The sequence below is a fragment of the Ambystoma mexicanum genome, chromosome 5p (genome assembly GCF_040938575.1).
Source record: "Ambystoma mexicanum isolate Mex_15411 chromosome 5p, UKY_AmexF1_1, whole genome shotgun sequence".
In the NCBI taxonomy this organism is placed as follows: Eukaryota; Metazoa; Chordata; class Amphibia; order Caudata; family Ambystomatidae; genus Ambystoma; species Ambystoma mexicanum.
The window spans coordinates 618,171,675-618,196,696 of NC_090930.1; positions in this window are offsets into that span (position 1 = coordinate 618,171,675).

Consider the following 25,022-nt stretch of genomic DNA (forward strand, 5'->3'; position numbering starts at 1 on the left):
GGGAGCATGCCTACATGGAGTCCCGCATGCAGGCAGAGGTGACATGCATGACGGAAGCATTGATTACTTACAAATCGGAACCATGTACACGTCACATGTAGCGGCAATCATGCACAACACATCCCACAAGTGAAACACACACGTCCTCAACAAACACGCATCAACACTCACTGGACTGGGCATCAAAGTCCAGCATCTCTCCCACTCCTTCGACCAATTCAGGTGGTATGAACTCCGCAACGAGTGCCTCATGCAGAGTGAGCTCTTCCTCCTCTGGTGCAGGCCCACCGCCAGTCACCAGAGTCAAGTTGTAATTAGAGGCACGCTTAGCCTTAGTGCTGCGTTTGATGTCATTCCAACACTTTTTGCACTCTTGCGCCGTGCGCACCTCATGGCCGAATGAACTGACATGTTCCCCAACATGCTTCCAGTGGGTGTCACGTTGGGCAGCCGTAGTCTGACTATTGGCACCCACTAGCATGTCACGGCTGTGGCCCCGCACGTAGTCCACGAGGAAGTCCAGTTCCTGCTTACAGAAAGGCTTCTTCCTCGACATACAGGAGGTCGTGGCTGTGTGTGGGGTTTCCATGCCTGTGCTGCAGGTGCAACCTTCCTCCTCTTGGACTGTGGCGCAGACCCTGGCTGGCTAATGCCGCCCTGACCAGTATGGCCAGTGGGTTCGGTGGATTGAGCCAAGGGAGTGGCAGGTGGAGGGATGACCAAAGGCCTGACTTGTGTCAGTGGCAGCTGGGTGCCCACTAATGGACCCTGCGCAGCAACATCAGCTGTGGCAGGGTCATTGACCGCAACGGTACTGGTTGGCAGACTCACAACCGGGGTGCTGTTGGGTGCATCTGCCCCTGCACTTGCCAACACCCGGCTGTTCGGGGCAGCAGATGACATGACTGCCCCAGGGACACGTGTCTTGGTCTGAGCAGCCCGGCCTGCCCCTATGTTTTCCCCCCTGGCCTGTTGGAGATCTACCAAGGGCTCTTCAAGTGCCAACGCAGCCTGCGCTGGCAGACCCCAAGCCTGGGTGGCGGTGTCCACAGCTGCACCTCCAGCTACCAGTACCCTTGGGCCCATGGCAGTCGATGGAACGGACTGCCGGGTCACACGGGCACCAGTGCCAGATGCAGAAGCTGCATCCCCCGGAACCACAGGGGGTGGTGGCATGACTGCACCGACACATGGCACAACATTGTGCTCAAGTGGCGCACCCCTGCCTCTTCCCCCTCTGTGGCCGCCCTGGACACCCTGGAGTCCCCCTACTCCCTGGTCACCACGGCCATGTCCCCGACCACACCCACCACGAGGAGGGAGCCCAGCTGAGGCGTCCCTCACATTTGGTGGCCTCCCAACCATGGCACAGATGTAGTAGTGCCGGCACAGATGGAGTGGTGCCAATGGGAGGTGTACACCACAATTGACCTGGGCAATTGGGGTGAAAGGGGTGGGAAGCAAGATGTTAACAGCCCCCCTGCACCTGCAAGGCTGTATGTGACCCCGGTGATGTAGTGACGGGTCACGCAATGCTCAGGCACCCCAAAACTGCAGTAAAACCGTGCATGCAACCCTGCAGCCTAGGTGCGTGGATTCAACCTCCCGCAGTATGCGGTGGCACCCAGTAACACGAATAATGCGTACGCGTGGGACACGCAGGCTACTATGACATCGAAAATGGGTGCGATACACAGGGGCACCCGCAGTGGGAAAAAGAGCGTGTGCGACTCACCGTCTGACTAGCGTGATGCAGAAAAACACGCGTAGCCAATACCCCGGCCAAAAGAAGAGATACGTCCTTGATAGCTGTGAAGTTGTGATGGCGCGCAAAACAACAGGAAGCAGCAACACACGTCGGTCTCCACGAAAGGCACGTACAGCGAACTGCTGGGCCCACTCACCTTTAACCCGTGCTGAGGGAAATGCATGCGCGCGTCACGTCACTTACGCGCATGGGTCCTTTCCTTGTATTACACTCAGACGTGCAGTTTTTCACGCGCGCTGAAATGCCCATGCACGCCTGTGCGCGTCACGTCACAGGGGCGCTTGCGCTTGAGGGGCCTTCTGTCCAATGAAATTGCGTATGCGTGCAGACGCGCTTACGCGCTAAGGCCCTTTCCTCGAATTACATGCTGACGTGCCGAATTTTCACGTGCCAAATCACTCCGTATCAAGCTGGCCACGCGTAAGCACACAGAAGACCACGCTCCTGCCCAGAAGGCCGAACTACTGCCCCCCAGAGCCCCGAGCACGCTCCCACCTGCCATCTGCTGCTGCCTGACTGCCTGCTGCCCACATGCCCTGCCATTTGCTGCCTGCACATCAGCCAGGGGTGCTGTTGCTGTGACCACCCCTGCTGGAACCGAAGACTCCCGACTGGGATTCCATCGCTCCAAAGCTCAGCCCCAGGACCCAGTTGCCCACCCACTCCTGCCTCTGGGGTTGTCATGTCGGGCACTGCAACATCTGGCACCACTGACAACCCCAGGCCGGAGAGGCATAGGGGCACCAGCTTCAGTGCCAGGGAAGTTGGTGTCCTGGTGGAGCAAGTCCTGGGGCAATATGATGCCCTCTTCGGAAGTTCCCGTGCCGACAAGGAAGGACAGACTCAGATCTGGACTGACATCGTGACTGCCATCAACGCGGAGGGGGTGGCAGTCCGCGACTTCCAATATGTCAAGAAGCGCTGGGAGGACTTCAGGTCCAGGACCCTGAACAAGGACCGGCGCCTCTTGAAGGCAGCGGATGCCAAGGGGCGCCGGGGCCACTTGTCGGAAGATCAAATGAGGGTCCTGGAACGCATATCCCCAGCGCTCCGCGTCCAGGTCCTTGATAGGCAGACCCGTCTGGAGTCGAGCGGTAAGTGTACATGCATCCTGATTGTGAGCTGTGCGTGTGGTGATGTTTCAGTAGTGTGCAGGTTGCACATCTGTTTGTATGGGGTTGAGTATGGGTGGGGGTGTACAGGGCCGTGGGGCTAACACATGCAAGGGCTGTAATGTGTGAGACATGGATGGTGCTTGTGTGTGTAGGCTTGCATGCCAAATGCAGTTGTGTGGGCACACATGTTTGGATGAATGTGTATGTAAGTAGACATGTCCGTGATGTCACGCATGTATGTTGTTTTCAGCTGCATGTGTCAGCACTGTGTACATGTGCATTTGTGTGTATTTGACAAGGGTGCAACAGTGATGCAACATGGATGCATGTGACAGCGGGATGTGGAAGCCTGATTGGCAGATGTGACATGGATGCCCATCTGAACACTGCGACACTTGGCAGAGGTGTACACATGCATGCAAGTGTGGTGGTGTGTGTACATGTGTGGTGCACTTCCTGTGTTGCATGTGATGTCTGGCTCAGCTTTGCCTGCTCATGCTGTTCTATGTGTATGGATGGTGCTGGCAGTTGCGATATGGCTGTGGTATGGCTCATGTGTGCGAGTTGAAATGACATGTGTGTTGGGGATTGTTATGGCATATCTGAGGTTTGCCAATGCCACTCATGTACAACTGTCATGTGTGTATGTGTCCATTGTACAGTGCCCTGATGCCTGTGTTTTATTTCTCCCTGTCTGCAGCGTCGACTGATGAAGAAGGCGGAGAAGGTGCTGTGGAGCACAGCGGCGGGGATCCCACCGCCAGCCGGTGACGCAAGGCCCGGCCCCCTCCCAGGTTGTCATCTCGTCAGGGAGTGAGGAGTCCGGTGCCGTGTCCCAGGCCGCAGCTGCCGGGGGGAGGTCCAAGAGGCGGAGGTTGGAGTAGGACTCCTCGGCAGCAGAAGGGGCAGCTGGGACCCCACAGGGCCCAACGGGGGAAGATGGCACAGAGTCATCCAGGTTGGTGGGGGGTTTGGTGGAGGAGGAGGCCGTGCAAGCAACAGAGACGGGGTCTGGAGGTGGGGATCCCACTGGTGCTAGTGGTGCAGTGCAGGACCAGGGACAGGAGGCAGCACAGTCCGCCGCAGAGGTGCCTGTGTGCAATCCTGTTCCTGATCCTGTCCCTGCATCATCTTGCACCAGCAGGGATGCCTACGTCCAGACCCGTTTTCAGGCAGGGGATGAGCAAACGACAACTGGTGTGGCGTTGCGTCAACGTGCCATGCGAGGTGACCTGCAGTCTTTTCATGAGGAGACTGCACATCATCTCGAATGGCTCGTTGACCACGTCAGCCTACTGGGACAGGTCACCCAGGCCGGATTCCTCCGTTTGATGGGGCTTGCTATGACCCCCTCCTCAAATGAACCCCCTATGCGCCAGTCGTCCTCCGTGCCATCTTCCCACCCATCAGTCACCTGGGTGCCCTGTGGAGCTGCCTCTGATGGTGCGGCCAGGCTGGTGGAGGAGGCATCCCTGCCACAGTCAGGAGTCGGACGTCCAGCAGGGGTGGCCACATCAACGACTGCACCCCAGCCGGCGGAGGATGTGCAGGCAGCAGGAGGCAGTGCACGGGCAGAGGCACAGCAGCAGCAGCAATGTGGTGGGAGCCATGAAGGCTCGGGGCCTTCAACATCGGAGGGGCAGGCATCGGCCGGAGGGCAGGAGGACCCAGGACAGAGAGTGTCTTCCATGTGGCAGCGGTTGGGCCACGCCATAGATGCGGAGCGGCAGCGGGCGGAAGAGGCACGGCTCACAATGGTCAGGGCGGAGAACTCCATGCGGAGGGCCCTGAGGCGGGCCGAGTGCCTCGAGGCAATCCGCAGGGGATTGGAGGTGGACACGTCAACGGCCCTGCGGACCCTCGGGGCCATGGAGGAGGAGCACTTCCGGGACATTGAGCAGGAGTTCGATGATGCCCTGGCCCGGGACATCCAAAAGTGAGCCGTCCGACTAGCCCGCTGCCCTTGTACATAGTTATGTAGTTAGTGTTAGGTTTCCTTTGTTTTTTTATTTATTTTGGACCTTTTGGACATTGGCCACATTTTTGCATATAGTTTATTTTATTAGTTAGTGTTGTTAGATAGGTTTCATTTCTTTTGTTGGGATAATGGACCCTGGCTTGTTCGTCTGTACATAGTTCACTGTTGGATTTTATTTTTCTTTCACAATTTACCCATGGAGCAATGGCTTTCAATTATTATTTCCCATTGGATTTTCTTTTGTGGACAGTGACTTTGGACACCATTACTTTGGATTATGATTTTTGGTTTTGCTTTTTTTCACGGACATGCTTCTTTTCTTTTTTGTACATTCCCATTTCTGTTTCTTTATTTTTGAATCTATTTCTGTTTCCTTTAATACATATTTTTTTTTATCAGTGTGTAGTATCATCTCATTGGTTTCATGCATATCATGATATGGTTTTTGAGATTCACTGACACCCATTGGGTGTATGTGAGGGACATGTGTTTGTTTCGAAACTTGCAATTGGTGTTCTGTCATGTAATTGCCAATTCTGAGTGGGTGAATGCAATACTCGGGTGGGTGTTTTGCATTTGGAGGCTGATCATAGGGACCAAGGATCTAGATTGTGATGACATGTTGGCTGGGGAACATGAGTTGGGGCTTGCTGGCAGGTGCCCCTGCACTGCTGGGGGGTGGGGGTGGTGGGGACATGAGTTGGACATGGGTGGGGGCCTGGTGGAGGGTGCCCCTGCACTGCTGGGTGGTGGGGTGGTGGGAGACATGGGTGGGAGCCTGGTGGAGGCTACCTCTGCACTGCTGGGTGGTGGGGGTGGTGGGAGAGATGAGTTGGACATGGGTGGGGGCCTGCTGGCAGGTGCCCCACAGTGCTGGGTGGTGGGGGTGGTGGGAGACATGGGTGGGGGCCTGGTGGAGGGTGCCCCTGCACTGCTGGGGGGTGGGGGTGGTGGGGACATTAGTTGAACATGGGTGGGGGCCTGCTGGCAGGTGCCCCACAGTGCTGGGGGGTGGGGGTGGTGGGCAACATGAGTTGGACATGGGTGGGGGCCTGCTGGCAGGTGCCCCACAGTGCTGGGGGGGTGGGGGTGGTGGGGAACATGAGTTGGACATGGGTGGGGGCCTGGTGGAGGGTGCCCCACAGTGCTGGGGGGTGGGGGTAGTGGGGAACATGAGTTGGACATGGGTGTCGGCCTAGTGGAGGGTGCCCCACAGTGCTGGGGGGTGGGGGTGGTGGGTAACATGAGTTGGACATGGGTGGGGGTCTGGTGGAGGTTGCCCCTGCACTGCTGGGGGTTGGGGGTAGTGGGGAACATGAGTTGGACATGGGTGGGGGCCTGCTGGCAGGTGCCCCACAGTGCTGGGGGGTGGGGGTGGTGGGGACATGAGTTGGACATGGGTGGGGGCCTGCTGGCAGGTGCCCCACAGTGCTGGGGGGTGGGGGTAGTGGGGAACATGAGTTGGACATGGGTGGGGGCCTACTGGCAGGTGCCCCACAGTGCTGGGGGGTGGGGGTGGTGGGGAACATGAGTTGGACATGGGTGGGGGCCTGGTGGAGGATGCCCCACAGTGCTGGGGTTTGGGGGTGGTGGGGAACATGAGTTGGACATGGGTGGGGGCCTGGTGGAGGGTGCCCCTGCACTGCTGGGGGTGGGGGTGGTGGGGAACATGAGTTGGACATGGGTGGGGGCCTGCTGGCAGGTGCCCCACAGTGCTGGGGTGGGGGTGGTGGGAACATGAGTTGGACATGGGTGGGGGCCTGATGGCAGGTGCCCCACAGTGCTGGGGGCTGGGGGTGGTGGGGACATGAGTTGGACATGGGTGGGGGCCTGGTGGAGGGTGCCCCTGCACTGCTGGGGGGTGGGTGTGGTGGGGAACATGAGTTGGACATGGGTGGGGGCCTGGTGGAGGGTGCCCCACAGTGCTGGGGGGTGGGAGTGGTGGGGAACATGAGTTGGACATGGGTGGGGGCCTGCTGGCAGGTGCCCCACAGTGCTGGGGGGTGGGGGTGGTGGGGAACATGAGTTGGACATGGGTGGGGGCCTGCTGGCAGGTGCCCCACAGTGCTGGGGGGTGGGGGTGGTGGGGACATGAGTTGGACATGGGTGGGGGCCTGCTGGCAGGTGCCCAACAGTGCTGGGGGGTGGGGGTGGTGGGAGACATGGGTGGGAGCCTGGTGGAGGCTACCTCTGCACTGCTGGGTGGTGGGGGTGGTGGGAGAGATGAGTTGGACATGGGTGGGGGCCTGCTGGCAGGTGCCCCACAGTGCTGGGTGGTGGGGGTGGTGGGAGACATGGGTGGGAGCCTGGTGGAGGCTACCTCTGCACTGCTGGGTGGTGGGGGTGGTGGGAGAGATGAGTTGGACATGGGTGGGGGCCTGCTGGCAGGTGCCCCACAGTGCTGGGTGGTGGGGGTGGTGGGAGACATGGGTGGGGGCCTGGTGGAGGGTGCCCCTGCACTGCTGGGGGGTGGGGGTGGTGGGGACATGAGTTGGACATGGGTGGGGGCCTGCTGGCAGGTGCCCCACAGTGCTGGGGGGTGGGGGTGGTGGGCAACATGAGTTGGACATGGGTGGGGGCCTGCTGGCAGGTGCCCCACAGTGCTGGGGGGGTGGGGGTGGTGGGGAACATGAGTTGGACATGGGTGGGGGCCTGGTGGAGGGTGCCCCACAGTGCTGGGGGGTGGGGGTAGTGGGGAACATGAGTTGGACATGGGTGTCGGCCTAGTGGAGGATGCCCCACAGTGCTGGGGGGTGGGGGTGGTGGGTAACATGAGTTGGACATGGGTGGGGGTCTGGTGGAGGTTGCCCCTGCACTGCTGGGGGTTGGGGGTAGTGGGGAACATGAGTTGGACATGGGTGGGGGCCTGCTGGCAGGTGCCCCACAGTGCTGGGGGGTGGGGGTGATGGGGACATGAGTTGGACATGGGTGGGGGCCTGCTGGCAGGTGCCCCACAGTGCTGGGGGGTGGGGGTGGTGGGGAACATGAGTTGGACATGGGTGGGGGCCTGCTGGCAGGTGCCCCACAGTGCTGGGGGTGGGGGTGGTGGGGAACATGAGTTGGACATGGGTGGGGGCCTGGTGGAGGATGCCCCACAGTGCTGGGGTTTGGGGGTGGTGGGGAACATGAGTTGGACATGGGTGGGGGCCTGGTGGAGGGTGCCCCTGCACTGCTGGGGGTGGGGGTGGTGGGGAACATGAGTTGGACATGGGTGGGGGCCTGCTGGCAGGTGCCCCACAGTGCTGGGTGGTGGGGGTGGTGGGAACATGAGTTGGACATGGGTGGGGGCCTGATGGCAGGTGCCCCACAGTGCTGGGGGCTGGGGGTGGTGGGGACATGAGTTGGACATGGGTGGGGGCCTGGTGGAGGGAGCCCCTGCACTGCTGGGGGGTGGGGGGGTGGGAGACATGGGTGGGGGCCTGGTGGAGGGTGCCCCTGCACTGCTGGGGGGTGGGTGTGGTGGGGAACATGAGTTGGACATGGGTGGGGGCCTGGTGGAGGGTGCCCCACAGTGCTGGGGTGTGGGAGTGGGGGGTGGGAGTGGTGGGGAACATGAGTTGGACATGGGTGGGGGCCTGCTGGCAGGTGCCCCACAGTGCTGGGGGGTGGGGGTGGTGGGGAACATGAGTTGGACATGGGTGGGGGCCTGCTGGCAGGTGCCCCACAGTGCTGGGGGGTGGGGGTGGTGGGGACATGAGTTGGACATGGGTGGGGGCCTGCTGGCAGGTGCCCCACAGTGCTGGGGGGTGGGGGTGGTGGGGACATGAGTTGGACATAGGTGGGGGCCTGGTGGAGGGTGCCCCTGCACTGCTGGGGGGTGGGGGTGGTGGGAGACATGGGTGGGGGCCTGGTGGAGGGTGCCCCTGCACTGCTGGGGGTGGGGGTGGTGGGGACATGAATTGGACATGGGTGGGGGCCTGCTGGCAGGTGCCCCACAGTGCTGAGGGGTGGGGGTGGTGGACACATGAGTTGGACATGGCTGGGGGCCTGGTGGAGGGTGCCCCTGCACTGCTGGGGGGTGGGGGTGGTGGGGACATGAATTGGACATGGGTGGGGGCCTGGTGGAGGGTGCCCCTGCACTGCTGGGGGGTGGGGGTGGTGGGGAACATGAGTTGGACATGGGTGGGGGCCTGCTGGCAGGTGCCCCACTGTGCTGGGGGGTGGGGGTGGTGGGGAACATGAGTTGGACATGGGTGGGGGCCTGCTGGCAGGTGCCCCACAGTGCTGGGGGGTGGGGGTGGTGGGGAACATGAGTTGGACATGGGTGGGGGGCTGCTGGCAGGTGCCCCACCGTTCTGGGGGGTGGGGGTGGTGGGAGACATGGGTGGGGGCCTGGTGGAGGGTGCCCCTGCACTGCTGGGGGGTGGGGGTGGTGGGAGAAATGGGTGGGGGCCTGTGGAGGGTGCCCCTGCACTGCTGGGGGGTGGGGGTGGTGGGGAACATGAGTTGGACATGGGTGGGGGCCTGCTGGCAGGTGCCCCACAGTGCTGGGGGGTGGGGGTGGTGGGGACATGAATTGGACATGGGTGGGGGCCTGCTGGCAGGTGCCCCACAGTGCTGAGGGGTGGGTGTGGTGGGGACATGAGTTGGACATGGGTGGGGGCCTGCTGGCAGGTGCCCCACAGTGCTGAGGGGTGGGTGTGGTGGGGACATGAGTTGGACATGGGTGGGGGCCTGGTGGAGGGTGCCCCTGCACTGCTGGGGGGTGGGGGTGGTGGGGACATGAGTTGGACATGGGTGGGGGCCTGGTGGAGGGTGCCCCTGCACTGCTGGGGGGTGGGGGTGGTGGGAGACATGGGTGGGGGCCTGGTGGAGGGTGCCCCTGCACTGCTGGGGGGTGGGGGTGGTGGGGAACATGAGTTGGACATGGGTGTGGGCCTGCTGGCAGGTGCCCCACAGTGCTGGGGGTGGGGGTGGTGCAGAACATGAGTTGGACATGGGTGGGGGCCTGGTGGAGGGTGCCCCTGGTGGCTGGGGGTGCAGGGGGACATGCGTTGGTGGGCAGTAGTGCAAGTTGACATGTGGGTTGGCTGGGGGCATGGCCATGGTGGATGGGGTGCCTGCAGGACATGTGCAGGGTAGGCCCCTGTGGTGTGAGCCACCTGCAGGGGCTGTGGAGGGTGTAGAGGGAACACCTGGGAGGACCCACATGTGCAATTCACGTGTGGTGCTCCCCGCTCACCCCTGTAATACACGTACCCTGATGGAATCGCGTGTGATACTTCCCGCGCACCCCTGATATACATGTACCCTGCTGACTTCGCGTGTGAAACTTCCCACGCACCCCAAGATACACGTAGCCAGTAGATTTGCGTGTGTAACTTCCCGCACACCCCGAAATACACGTAGCCAGAAGATTCGCGTGTGGAACTTCCCGCGCACCCCGAAATACACATAGCCAGGACATTCGCGTGTGGAACTTCCCGCGCACACCTGGAATACACGTACCCTGCTGATATCGTGTGTGAAACTTCCCGCGCATCCCGAAATACACGTAGCCTGGACATTCGCGTGTGGAACTTCCCACGCACCCCTGGAATACACGTACCCTGCTGATATCGCGTGTGAAAATTCCTGCGCACCCCTGATGTACACGTACCCTGATGGAATCGCGTGTGGAACTTCAAGCACACCCCTGTAATACACATACCCTGCTGAAATCGCGTGTGGAACTTCCCGCGCACCCCTGAAATACACGTACCCTGCTGAAATCGCATGTGGAACTTCCCGCGCACCCCTGAAATACATGCACCCTGCTGAAATCGCGTGTGGAACTTCCCGCGCACCCCTGAAATACACGTACCCTGCTGAAATCGCGTGTGGAACTTCCCGCGCACCCCTGAAATACACGTACCCTGATGGAATCGCGTGTGAAACTTCCCGCGCACCCCTGAAATGCACGTACCCAGCTGAAATGACGTGAGGTACTTCCCGCGCACCCCATTGATACACGTAGCCCGCTTGCCGTGCTGGTACGGGGTTAGCGCAGCCCTTTGTGCTGGATTGGGGATTTTGATGGCTTTTCCCTGCGCGAGGGGCGTTCTTGGGGGCGTAACTGGCGCTGCTGCAGGGTCGCTGCACCACTGTGCGTCACGGATGGTTTTGGTAGCTGGAATCCATGAATACGCTGTGCGCGGAAATGGGTTTTGGCGCACGCGGCTGTCGCAGGGATTCGCACGCGCACACTGTGCGCAGCCGCGTGCGCCACTTGTGCGCTGAATTCTATGAATTACCCCCTGAATGCCTACATATAATGCCATTGATTAACACATCTAATTGTGTAGGTCCATGTTAGTGAAAGTTAAAAAATGCATTAAAAAATACTTGCCACACAATCAGAGCAGATAAAAAAAATAAATGTATAATAAACCTTCTAACATGTACACATATATGTACATATATATAAACACTTACTTTCACATCAGCCATACTCATGCCAGGTGCACAGTGAGAGTTCTGGAATCAAAGGGCTATAACTGCAGAAAATTGTGGCTTTTATACTTTCCAAAATGAACAGCAAAAAACAAGGACTACCTACCAATAAAACTACTAAAATGGATGATTCAGTTTCACTACAACCAATCACAAAGAGCTAAGAGAACTGTAACAACAACCAATATCTGCAATTGGCCTTCAAATCAAATAAGTAAACAACTGAGTACACACAATAACATAATCAAATATAATTCTGTACTGAATCATAAAATGTGATTATTGCATAGGAAATGTATGCTTATAGAAATGGCTTTAAATATACCCGCTGTTCCAGCTACTACTAATAAAATGCTGAATAGTATTGATGCGGCTACACACATGCTTTTTTGATAGACTAAGTGGATGCTGTATAGCCATGGATAATTACAACAGTACCCTCAACCAATTACAAACTCGAAAACACACACACACATCATGCATACCCTGCTCATACAAACTACTAGAAATTCAAACTAGGAATCATTTTCCTGAAAACAGAGAAATACTGCAGATATCATGGCTAGTTTGAAAACTGAGTGGCTAATTGGAAACAATTGACTGTTTTGGATGCTGTCTTTTTGTGAGAAACTAAGCATTACCACAGACCTAGGTTTGAATACAATGGTTTGAATTATGGAAAATGCATTATGTCCAAGTTTTTCCAAAATCGTTAAGTCTGTGACAGGGCATCCAGACATCATACTAATTCATTGTGGAGGCAATGATTTGGGGAATGTACAATGTGTGTCCCTTACTTTAATGATGACACAAGACATGGGAAAACGAATGCAACTATTTCCTCACACCTTCTTTATCTTTTCTAATCTGACTCAGAGGCAAAAATAGAGATGGACCACCAGATGTATTGGTAAAATTGAGAGATCCCAGAGAAATGTTAACAAAGCAGTTTCAGCTTTCATGAGAGACCACAACCAATTATGGAATTCGAACAACATACAGTTTTACATGGCCAATTTCTATAGAATTGACAGAGTACACCTAACTGATGAAGGAAATGCAGTGTTCCTTCAAAACACCAAAACAGAACTCAAGATGTGCTGAAATACTCCACTCAGTGTACCCCAAAACAGTCATTTTAAAGACTACTTATGACATATAAATACACAAATACAATAAAATAAACAAAAACACATTTTCTATTTCATCAGAGGATACAGTTCATTGACTTTTATCATAACCGCGGTTACAAACATTTTTTAAAAAGGGGCCCACTTCTGGTTGTATGCTACAATAAAGTAGCAAAAGATAAAGAAAGCATGGAATAATACATAACAGTAAACTCTGTAGGCAGACATTTCACAGCCACACACCATAATACCATATGTGAGAATGCACAACCTAACATACATTGTATGGCGCATCTAAGACTAGAGTACAATTGCGCATTTATATATTAATTTTGTCAAAATATGTTCTTCTCTTATTCTCCAAAATCTCACATATACAAAAGTCTAAAAACACACAGCCAAATTAAAAAAGACTCCCAAATACCTACCAGATCACAGACCATGGCCATGGCCAGTGGTTTTTCACCCCCGACATCACTATACCGATCAAAATAACTTTAGAAAATGAATAAAACATGGACACCCCATAATATATAGCAGCAGGAACAGAATTACTCACACCCAGGAATATCTGTAGTCCTTTGTAGCCTCGGATATAGCCGTGAATATTGGCACAATGGGCCGAAAAAAACTATGTCCTACCTCCCAAGACCTCACCAAGTGCTCCCCTCTTCTGTGCTTCTCCTCGATGGTCTCCTTACCTCCCCGCCCCTATCCGTTGATCCCACAACAAATGCTGTTTTTGTGACGTAGTTTGCTTTCAGATGCTAGCTATTCCCGACTATAGACGATGATACATATAGCTTTGTATTGCAAACTCGGTCCCCAGATCCCCTCAAACTCCCATATTACACGTGGAGCCCTCTACCCAACCCCCACATCAAGCCTGATGGCGTTTGCCTGTTTCTTGACCTGCAAGTAGCTTTTTTCCTGCGTTTCATTTTCCCATATCCTTGGTTATAGCTGTGGATATCGCTCGCATTGAGAGAAAATCAAGATGGTGGCTGTTTCATTTTTTAAAAACCCTGGTTTCGGGTAAATACCCTAAATACCCCATTCTCCAACAAATATTTAAGGAATAACCCCAAACCATGCATGGACTGCAAGTCAATGCTTTGTGCCCAAGTTGTTTCGGACCTGGTCCAAATCCGTCCAACAGTTTGTGATGTGCAGTTTGGCAAAAATGGACCTTGTATGTCTATGGGAAAACGAATGGGAAGTAGCCTGCACTTTTGTAAAAAAAAAATGTTATGCTTAATAACTTTCTAATATTTTAACAAATCTTCATGAAACTTTATCACTTTCAAAACTTCACCCTAAATCGTTACTCAAATCGTTACTCAAATCAAAAGTTATTAACAATAGAATGTTGAGGGGTTCCTATGGGCGTTCGAACCACCTTAACTATAGGGTGGCTTGTGCCGACATATAATTTATACAGCCTTAAACGGACATTCTTTTATTTTGGACTGTTTACTTTGAGTTTAGGTTGCTATTTTTTCACATTCACACCCCTCTTTAGACTGTAGCCTTCCCTCGTCCCAATAACAAAACACGAAGCAGGTGTGAAACCAAAATCTGGCAACTGCGCTGCAAACAAGATAAGGAACCAGCAGACACAGATATGAGTATAAACAGCACATGTTTATTCACTTCAAGCAGACTCAGGTTCTACCCAGCAATAGTGCAGAAGTGAGCAATTTGCAGAAAGAAAATGACAACCTTTTATGTGCTCCAGTTTACATGAGTTCTGCTGCGAGTGTGATGTCATAGATGACATAGAGAGTTTACAGCTCCATGCTACGCTTAGGGTTTTCTGTGAAAACATACGTTACTGTGAGTAATACCATGCTCTGTACGTGCTAACTTTCCGACCTTGCAAGACAACAGACTGTTCGAACTGAAAGGAAAACATTCCTACCAACATTATCTTTTGTTTTCATAACCGAGGGTTACTTGCATAGAGGTATGTTTTTCCATTTGTTTAGGGTAACCCTTTCCTGGTAAAAACAGAACAGAACAGAACATTTCCTGTTTCATAAACTATTCTCCTTATGAGTACGTATATTTGTGCGACCCACGCAATTAAAGAGCGGAAGACGGGAAACATTTGATTGCGCTTGTGCAAGCCAAGGCGGTAATAATAATGAGCTAATTTCTTTGCAACAGCAAACTCAGCACTCTTGTGCAGTTAATTCTTGCAGCTTCAAATAGGAGATTTTGCAAGACGGAGTGAGAGCATGAAACAAAATGGAAGAAGCTTTAGGCTAACCTGAATAAATGCATTTTCACAATTTCCAAATCGGAAATTTCACTTGGTTCCCTCTAGTCACCCACACCCACCATTTGCATGTTGTTTGACATGTAAATAGCTTTTTTTCTGCATTTTATTTTCCCATATCCTTGGTTATAACTGAGGATATTGCTTGCATCGAGAGAAAATCAATAATGCGATTGTTTGATTTTTTTTTTAAACGGTTTTGGGTAAATCCCCTAAATAGCATTATGTATTTTTAGGAAGAGGGAACCCTGCTCTCTGTCAAATATTTAAAAAACTACTGCACGGCATAACCCCAAACCATGCATGGATAGCCAGTCAATGCTTAGCGCCCAAGTTGTTTCAGACCTGGTCCAAATCCGTCCGATGGTTTGCGCTGTGCGCTTTGGCAAAAATGTACCATGTTTGTCTATGGGAAAATGAATAGGAAGTAGGCCACACTTTTGGAAAAAAAAACAGGTTTATGCTTAATAACTTTCTAAAATGTTAACAAACTCACAGGTTTTTAATGACTTTCAAAATGTTGCTCACAACTGTTACTCGAATCAAAATGTATTAACGATAGAATTTTGAGGGGTTCCTATGGGAGTTTGACTCACCTTAACTTTAGGGCGGCTACCGCTGCTCTATAATTTATACAACCGTGATTGGACATTACTTTATTTAGGACTGTTTACTTTGCTGTTTGGGTTGTTATTTTTTAACATTGACACCCCTCTTTAGAGTATAGCATTCCCTCTGCCCAATAACAAAATACCAAGAAGGTATATCGCTTAACAGTGCCTGTATGATTGTTTTGGCCCTTGATTTATAAATGTGTGAGGGGTGAGTAGGCATTTTACCCCTAGTCATCTTTGCTCTCCTGTGGAGCAGAAGTCAATTGATCACAGTGAGACCAGTGACATTTTGTTGGCACTTATTTGGATGATATTATTAGGTAGGCCCCAGTTGTAAAACCCATTTAATATTACTAGAATATTTGTGAAGCACCCGTTCACCCCCGAAGAGGCATCTTGGCTCTAATAATAGATGTTTATTGTTACCTAGCTTAATGGTACTCATTTTATCGACCTCAGAAGGATGAAGCACTGACTGGACCTGCCGGGATTTGAACCTGTGGCCCCGGTAGGGGATGCATTAGTCCACTGTGCCACAGACTACAGCTGTGAGTCACAGAATAAGTCCTGAACACAGCGCATGAGTGACCATCTAAAAGTAAACCCATGACAAATGGTGCTAGCGGCTACTCAAATGCAATATCTGGGCTACATACATAGGGTCTTGTTATTAACTGAGAAAGTGGCAAGCATGGGCGTAATTTTAGGGGGAGACAGGGGTGTTTGACCCTCCCAACTTTCATGGCAGACCATTTTGTCCCCATTCATTTGATGGGGCACACCTTTTCTTTAGATGTCATGTCCCCCCCAACATTTTCAGCAAAGTTACTCCACTGGTGGCAAGGTCAATCGCATCAGAAACTTAGCTTTTCCTATAAACCAAAGAGAAAACATGATATCACTGACATAGATGGATATTATTGAGCATTTAGACAATTTTTTTGGCCGTAACACACCACATTAAGTAGTCCAATTAAAGCAATAACAACCGAGACCCTTGTTAAGGACATGTATATCATGACTTAAATGTCTGAACAACCCCCTGAAGTCGGCATCACTTGTATAATGCCCTACGCGGAGACAAGGGCAACACGTCTGGAGCTGCTGTTGATGCTGCTTTGCGGGGTCTCTATCTAACTCTCAAGTCGAGTGAATTGAAATTGTGTTTTTTGGGAGCTCGTGAGCCCTGTGAGCCCCGTGAGACAGAGACTGTTACTATACCTGAGGACTTTGTATTGCTAACAAAGTTTATTCAGCCACCCCTGTTCCTTTAAGGGTTTCGATCCTGCTGGCCACGGCCATCAGGAGAATCAGCTGATTTAAAGGAGCCCACGTGACCCTTGCAGCGTTAAGCCCTACGTAGAGAGAAGGGCAATGCTCCTGGAGCTGCTGTTGATGCTGTTTGTGCTGGAGTGAGTGGACGAGGGGGCGCCGTGAACTCTATCCTTTCGAAAAGCCTTGGAAAATGCACCACTAAGTGGAACGCCTCTTCTCACAACACCATAAAGGGAAGGTAAGGCTGGTCTGCGTCTCCATATATTGCCATTAACCCACTTGGGAACTGCATGAGACTGTTGGAAATCATTTCTTTGATCTCGTGGTCACCAGGGTTTTCTCCAGAGATAACTGTGATCCCAATACACTTTATTCAAATCCAGTGATAGTGCAATACTGTACCTCCTACACTAAGCCGTGACGGCGAAGCCTGAGAGTCTCCTTTTGTGAACAGTGGCTTCCTGGTCAGTTTCTGGGGTTTTGCTATCTGACCCCCATACCCTTAAGCTCTGACTGAGGATTGTGGGTCTGAGACCTTTGAAGTAGTTGGAATCTCTGAGGGGGAATCACAAAGCTCCGGACTTGTTAAAGTTTGGCGCCTGCTTTGAATAAAGAATATGTCAAACATTTACAATTTGCAGAGTGGACCATTGGCAGATAAACAAATGCTACTGGAACCAATAACAATGGATCAACATCCTCAACCCGAACAATCAATAGATAACTCTGACAACCAAATTGTTTTAAGATTGCACTCCTCGGTTGCCTCCCTGCATGTCCAAAATGTGGATTTATCTATGGAGCAGAATCCGATATCGGAAATCTGGCCTGTATCTCTGGAAAGTGCTTCAGTAAAATGTAAAACTACTCAAGCTGCTGAACACCAAATGGAGAAATTAAGATAACCAGCAAATGTGGAGGAAGATGTGAGTCCCCCCCACCATTATAGCTTTGAATTTTTTATTAACCTCGTTGGTCCCAGTTTTTGAAAACATCAAATCGAAAGTAGAACTGCATTCTGGGATTTTGCTGGAATGATCAAAAGACATGGGACCTGATTCATGGAAGCATTTTATAATGGTGCAATCCCATATGAAAATGCTCCATGAATCAGGCCCATAGAGTCAGTGGACTCAAATATGGTGGCGTTACAATCAACCATAAATGAGGATAGAATTATCAGGAAGCACAACTAAGTAAAATGGACTCTATACACACACAAGGTGCTGAAACCAAACAAATCCAATCTCCTTTAAAAGAAAATAGGGAAAAGGGTAAAAAAAGTCAACAACAGATTGCTGAGCCCTTGAACTGGAGGAGCGTCAGATGGCAGATGATTGGGAAGACACACCTCTGTCTGCCTCCACGATGGAAGAATGTATGTGCCTTGCTCAAATGGCAGAGGATGCAATTGCTCCAACTGAAAATAAAGACAGGTCACAACATCCTGACAGGGCTGAAGATCAGTCCGGCAATCAGGAATCCTTAGCACAATGCGCAAAGTAGCTGAATGGAAAATCTAAAACGAAAAGGAAAAAGAAAACTGAAGAATTACAAACGGACCAAAAGTAGAATAACTTAAGTGAAAAGCAAAAGGAGATTGAGCCCTGTATACATAATTCAAAGCAATCTGCTAAAAGTCTAAAAAAACTGACTCTGCCAACCGGAGTGAAGTTGAATCGGAAAGGCCCTAAACAAGGCTCGATCAAAAATCAAAAACGGAAAGTGGTAGAGTTGGAATCAAATAAGAATTTGGATAAGGCCTCTCTGGTTACTAGCAAGGTAACAGTGAGTAGTCAGACAGACCTTCTGGCTCCCCCAAAGAAAATTGCCCCAATATTTCTTCCTCCGAAACAAAAAGTGAATACTATTATGCCTTCCTTGAAAATTGCTCCAATTTTTTAGAAGCATATAAAGGAGAAGGCATCCTCTGATATCAATAACCAAATGATGGGAACGAATATCCCAAAAGTGAAAAAGAAGGATTTGCATAAAGGTGATGGTATGGAGGAAGAGGAAAGGGAAAGTGTGGGGGATATCTGCGGAAAATCAAACAATCAAAATGTTGATCGAAGGAAACCGCATCTGACCGGAATAATGCTCCCTAATTAGAACTTTAAAGATCTACCAGGCATGACTGGAAAAAATGATGCAACAAACTTTTCCTCACAGAGAATCTTCTTATCTAAGTCCTATGACAACAAATCAAGGAGTTCAATCAACCAACCAGTTATCATGGAAGAGATGAAATTGATGAATTTATTGAAATTCCTCATCTCCAGTGACATTGAGCGAGTAAGCGTCCCAAATTACCGAAATACGGCAGTAACTGAAATTCAGCTGAAGTCGAGATTTGCATCTGAGTTTATTTTCTAGTCAAAGGAGGAATGGAAAAAAAAAAAGGCTATGGGCCTCATTACACGGAAGGCGGTGAGCCATGGCGCTATTAGCGCCATGGCTCATGCCGGTAAAATACCGGCACCGCCTTGGAGGAAAGGGGATTTACCGCCCCATTCCAAGGTTGGTGGGGTGGTAAATCCCCCTTCCGCCATTGCCCTTCCCCATTCCCATTTCTGCCCCATAGGGTTCTATGGGAATGGGGAAGGCGCTAATTACGGCACCGCAATTTTGCGGTGCCGTAATTAGCTCCGAGGTCCCTTAGCGGGTTGGTTTTTAACGCCTGCAAAAAGCAGGCGTTAAAGCACCAACCCGCTAAGGGACCTCGTAGTAAGGCGGTAATGGTTAACGGTCACTGTTACCATTAACGGTGGCCGTTAACCATTACCGCCTTCCGTGTAATGAGGCCCTATGTTGTATCCAGAACCAATACCAGTGCTGCTTCAAATATGTTCTCTGAAAAGGACCCCTCAATGAGGAGGGGATCTGGAAATCTGTGGGAAATGGTCCCGGAAATCTTAGCACAAGTTTGCCAGAAGATGGGCCTGCCTGAACAAAGGCTCTAGCTAAACAGGAACTTCGATGCCTATCATGGAACTCTAGAGGATATAATTCCTTTGTGGGAGACAACCAGAGAGACTTCATTTTTCAGAATTTTGGACTTATCTCCCTTCAAGAAACTTGGTTAGTTGAACTGGTGGGTATCACAGGTTTCTATGTCTTCCAACAAATCGCTGAATACAAAGGTTTGGGTCGTCCAAGTGGAGGTCAGCAACTAGCATGTAACTAAGAGTGCTTTAAGGAATGTATTTTGGTATCAAATAAAGTCCAAGCATTCTTGGTGGTTAGAGTCCGGATCAAAGAAAACTCGATACCGACCCATTGGGTTATGATCACAGTATACTGGAATCCTATAGGGATTGCCCTGGGTCTCTTTCTACAGCATCTGTCCAACTTATTGGTCACAGTCCTAACACAATATCCCATTGATGAACTGATAATATTGGGTGACCTTAACTCGCTGTGTGTCAATACAGATGTAACCTTGCTTCCCTCGAAAAAGAAGTCTATGAATGGGAATGTGTGGGAGGAGTTTATGTTGGACTGGAATCTAACTATGTTAAATGGGAATGTGAAGGGGGATATCCCATGTGCACCATCATGGGTGAGAGGTGGCTCTTTCTCCACTATTGATTACATTTTTGTTTCTGGGAACATCTTTCAGAAATGTGTATCTTTAAAGCTGACTCATACTCCAGATAGTTATCATGCCATGTTAGACTTTATTATAAGAATGAATACTACAATTTTAGATCTGTACTATCCACATCTCCTGGAGATGAATGGCGGTGGAAATCGAGTTGTAAAATTTAAAAAAAGGGGTGCCAAATATTGAATGTCAATCTAGAGAAAGCTATTGACCAAATACCGGTTCAAGAATTGAAAACTCAATGTAAATCCAGTAACTATATTGGTTTTATATGGTCTTTGAACCTTCCAATATCTGGAAAGGACAGACCAAACAAAAGGCATAAATATAGTTATGATAATCAGATTAATGGAAGAAAGAAAGAATTGAAAAAAATAAAATAAAAAAAACAGTGAGAAATGAGAAGGTACACCTAAACCAAATCAAACAAGTACAGAACCAATATAAGAACTGGGTTAGAAACCATAGATTTATGTTGTTGCAAAAAAGATGGGGAAGAAATGCTGAAGGCCTTGGCCCTTCAAAATTCAAAGAACTTTTGGTCTCTTTTTAACTCTGCACAACCCTCTAGTAATCTAACTCTAGAATCAGTGGTAGACGAAGAGTAATGGGTGGCTCATTTTATAAAGGTTTATACTCTGATTGTTTCTGAGTCATATCACTACCAGCAAGACACAATTTGGACTGTGCTTTTTGATGTAGAAGACATTGAGCGCCTGATAATGAAATCCTCAAACTCAAGGGCACCAGGGCCGAACGGTTTATTGAACTCAGTATAAAAAAAAAAAAAAACTTCTTTGTGGGCCCGTTTATTGAAGATCCTGTTACGACAATTTTTTTGTCTCTAAAACAACTCCAGATTCATGGAAACAAGCAATCATTATTCCGGTTTACAAGAAGGGAGATCGATCTTTGCCAATTAACTATAGGCTAATATCTTTATTGGATGCAGATGGTAAGATCTTCAGTGGTCTAGTTCTGATAGAACTGGAGAAATGAGTGGCATCTAATGATATGATCCCCAAGGAACAGACGGGCTTCCTGAGAGGCCTATCAACTACACTGAATATTCTCATTCTCACCTCTATTTCATCATTGTCTTTTGTCAAAACTGGTATTCCCCTCTTTGCTGCTTGGGTGGATCTCTCCCAGGCATTTGATATTATCGATAGGAAGAGGTTGTGGCTCAAATTAAAAAATTGGGGCTTACCGGATGGCCTCCTTAATATCCTTATGCATACTCACCAAGACTCTGCTATTAGAGATAGACTCACAAAATAAGGTCTCTTATCGAATATTATCAAAACAGAGAGGTGGTTCGCCAGGGGTGCCTTTTGGCTCCATTTCTGTTTATATTATTTATGGCAGGTCTGTCAAACTGGCTTCTGGAAAAAGGACTGGTGGCTCTGAGGTTTGGGGTGGACAAAATAGCATGGCGAGCCTATGCAGACGATATAATGGTAATGGATCACACTCAAGTCGGTCAGCAGAGGAGAATGACAGCACTATCTGAGTATGCTAGTCTTAATGACCTGACTATAAATCCAGCTAAGTCAAAGATTGTAATCTTTAAACATTCTCACAAATCACTAAACCCTATGCATGTCAACTGAATAATACTGTGGTACCAATGGGCAAAGAGGTTACTTATCTGGGGTGTCAGATTCCATCTTCTCCATCCTTGTCTCATCTCTTAACAACAATCAAACTCAAACAAACAAAATTGGGAGCACAAATGAAAAGAGTTTACAGTAATTACTGTAAATTCTCCACCGTAACTCTGATAGAATTCTATGGGGCGAAAGTCCTACAATCCCTTAGCTATAGGCTAGAGTGTTATCCACAGGCCTTTGAACACAATTGGGAAAACATAGAGAACCAGCTGTGGAAAAGGCTATTACTATTGCCAAACTGTATACCCATTTCATGTCTTCGATGTGACCTGGGCCTGGCCTCCCTATTGTATCTAATGGAATGGAAATGGTTAGGTCTATATAGAATAATGTTGTGTCCTGAAAAAGCTACTCTCTACGTTGAAGCAGCAGATCAGATGAAAAAGAGAGACAACATTTTTCTAAATAGACTGATCTCTGTCTGTAAAAACGTAATTAGTAGCAGCAGATACTACCATTCCTTAATGCACTAATTAGCTCATGATATTTATTCCAATGATCCTTGACACTTTTTTGTCAATATTACAATAAGAATCCCTTCTACAGAGTTTTCATGAAAAGTAAATGCACATGTGATGTCATCAGTGTTGTCATCAATGACATTTGTGATGTCATCTTTGATGTCCTGGCTGTTAGTCTTAGCAGTGCACGGTGGCGGCGCGAGTTATGGTTGCTTATCTTACCATAACTGCCGAATTTCAGGTGTTTTTCGGTTTTACTTTGAACCATAACGTCGCTTTAACAAAGTTTTTTCACTGAATTTCATAGGTTTTTAGTAGCGCAACTTAACTATGACGTCCCTTTAACAAAGTTTATTCACTGAATTTCATAGGTTTTTAGTAGCACAACTTAACCATAATATCCTTGACTTCATATACATGTAACATAGAACATACTAACCCCCTCGTAGTGATTTTCATGTCCGCGGACTACCGCCATGTCCGCGGACACATCGAAAATCTGAGCGTGGTGAATGTAAATTTAAATATTGTGCCCATTTCCCCTTTGAAGTTGGCTCTGAAAAGAGCCGTTGTTTTTTTTTTTTACAGATGCTTGACAGACACCTGTTATTTTGTATTTTTTTTCTTGTTTTTTTTTCTTACTTTACTCCTAAAATCTTTACATAACCTTCTCCAAAGCAACCCTTACATTCCAAAATAGAAAGGCATTTCCCGTAAAAGATAAAGAAATGCCATCTTCTTTAAAATTAACAGCATTACTGGCATCAATATTCTCATTGTTACAGAAGAACATACCAGCTCTAAGCATGAAGGCACACATGCCTCGGTTGATGACACACCTAGCAATGTTATGCTGAGGACAAAAAACTGAACTATTGTCCCATATTGCCCTAGGTAGTAATCCAGAAAAAATTACTTTTGCATTTGGAAGGATCTCCATTACGGCTTGAACCAAGCGTTCCAAATCAGCCAACAAAATAGGGGCACTGACGTTGCCCAAATGGAAAGCACCATAGTGCAAAACTACCACATGCGGACTGTTCATCGTGGCCATATCCTCACAAACTTGTACAATTCCCTGTACATTGCAATCAGGCACAGTGCTCCACACCACCTCCACTCCTTTCACATTAAAGTTCTTTGCAACATGCCTGCATTCAGCGTACTGCTGTAAACCATGCACAAACATATCTCCGAGCACCAACACCCTTACTTTTTCCACTTCTGCCATCTTCACCACACACAGTCTCTTTCAACACAAATCCACAACCTCGACATCTGATTGGCTGATCCGTACAGTCTTCTTTCCATGTTGGATTTCCTGGAAAAACCCGGATGTAGCACGCCCTGTCCACGAACAGCCGCGGTGTCCGCGGACAGGGTCCACTTTACTCTCTGTGCCATTCCCTCATTGCATACAGCTAAGCAATCACACAATACGAATAACGTCCTCAGGACACCCCCATTTTGTGAATTTTTGAACATTTCAGGACAATTATCATTTCATTATTCAACATATTAACATTACAAATATTATACTTTCATCTTGTACTCTGCACACAAAGCTATGTTTCTCCATTAGTAGCTCAGTATACTAGATAGAATCCCATGATACAATGCTATTTATATCAATGCATCGTTCAAAGCACTAATAACGGTATGATATTTATTGCAATATCCTTGACACTTTTTTCGCAACATTATAATAAAAATCCCTAGTACACAAATTCCATGAAAAGTACATACACATGTGATGTCATCAGTGATTTCATCAATGACATTTGCGATGTCATCTTTGATGTCCTGGGTGTTAGTCTTAGCAGTGCACGGTGGTGGCGCGAGTTATTTTTCACAGCTTACCATAATTTGCGATTTTCAGGGGTCTTTCGGCTGTACTTAAAACCATAACGTCCTTTAAACAAACTTTTTTTAATATCACGCAAAAAATATGCAAACATGACGTGCAAAAACCAACTTCTCACAGATGGCTTTACACAGAATGTTGCAAAGTAAGAATTTATGCTTGTTCACAGTGAAGGTCAGCTGCTTCCATTTTTTTCTCAGGCTCCGGAGAGGCTCACTAAGCGGACTATAAGGTTGTATTGTGTTTTGACCTTGACAGACAGAGATTGTGATGAAAGACCTCTCTTGAAGGAGTGTTGCTAAAACGTAAGAGAAGATAAGGATGAAATTTATGAAACAAAACTACTTTTATATATTATATCACTATGTGAAAGATCGTTGGCACACGCAGAGTCGTATTTTGGGAATGCACCACTCGTAGACAATGGAAATTGCAATTGTACTGTGAGTAACCCTTTAGATTATTTTATACCAAATATAATTACAATAGCGTAGCATTAAAGACCGCTCAAGTTGAACTTGTTCGTTGAAAGTGGCATAATGTTTTCTACCGAGCACTATCACCGCAAAATTGATCCCCTGTTGTTTAGAGGGCTCTGAAAAAGGCAGACGACACATGGTGGGTTAATACAAATAATTTAACCGGTCTAAAGGAGGTCAAGCGCTCTACTCGCTGTGCCACTTCACTGTAGCCTGTCAAATAGCACAGCGAGTACAACGCTCGCTTTGACATCCGTGCACAGCTTGCTAACGCAAGTTCGAATCCCGGCAAGGCCAAACTCAGCCTTTCATCCTTCTGTGGTCGATAAATGAGCACCACACACC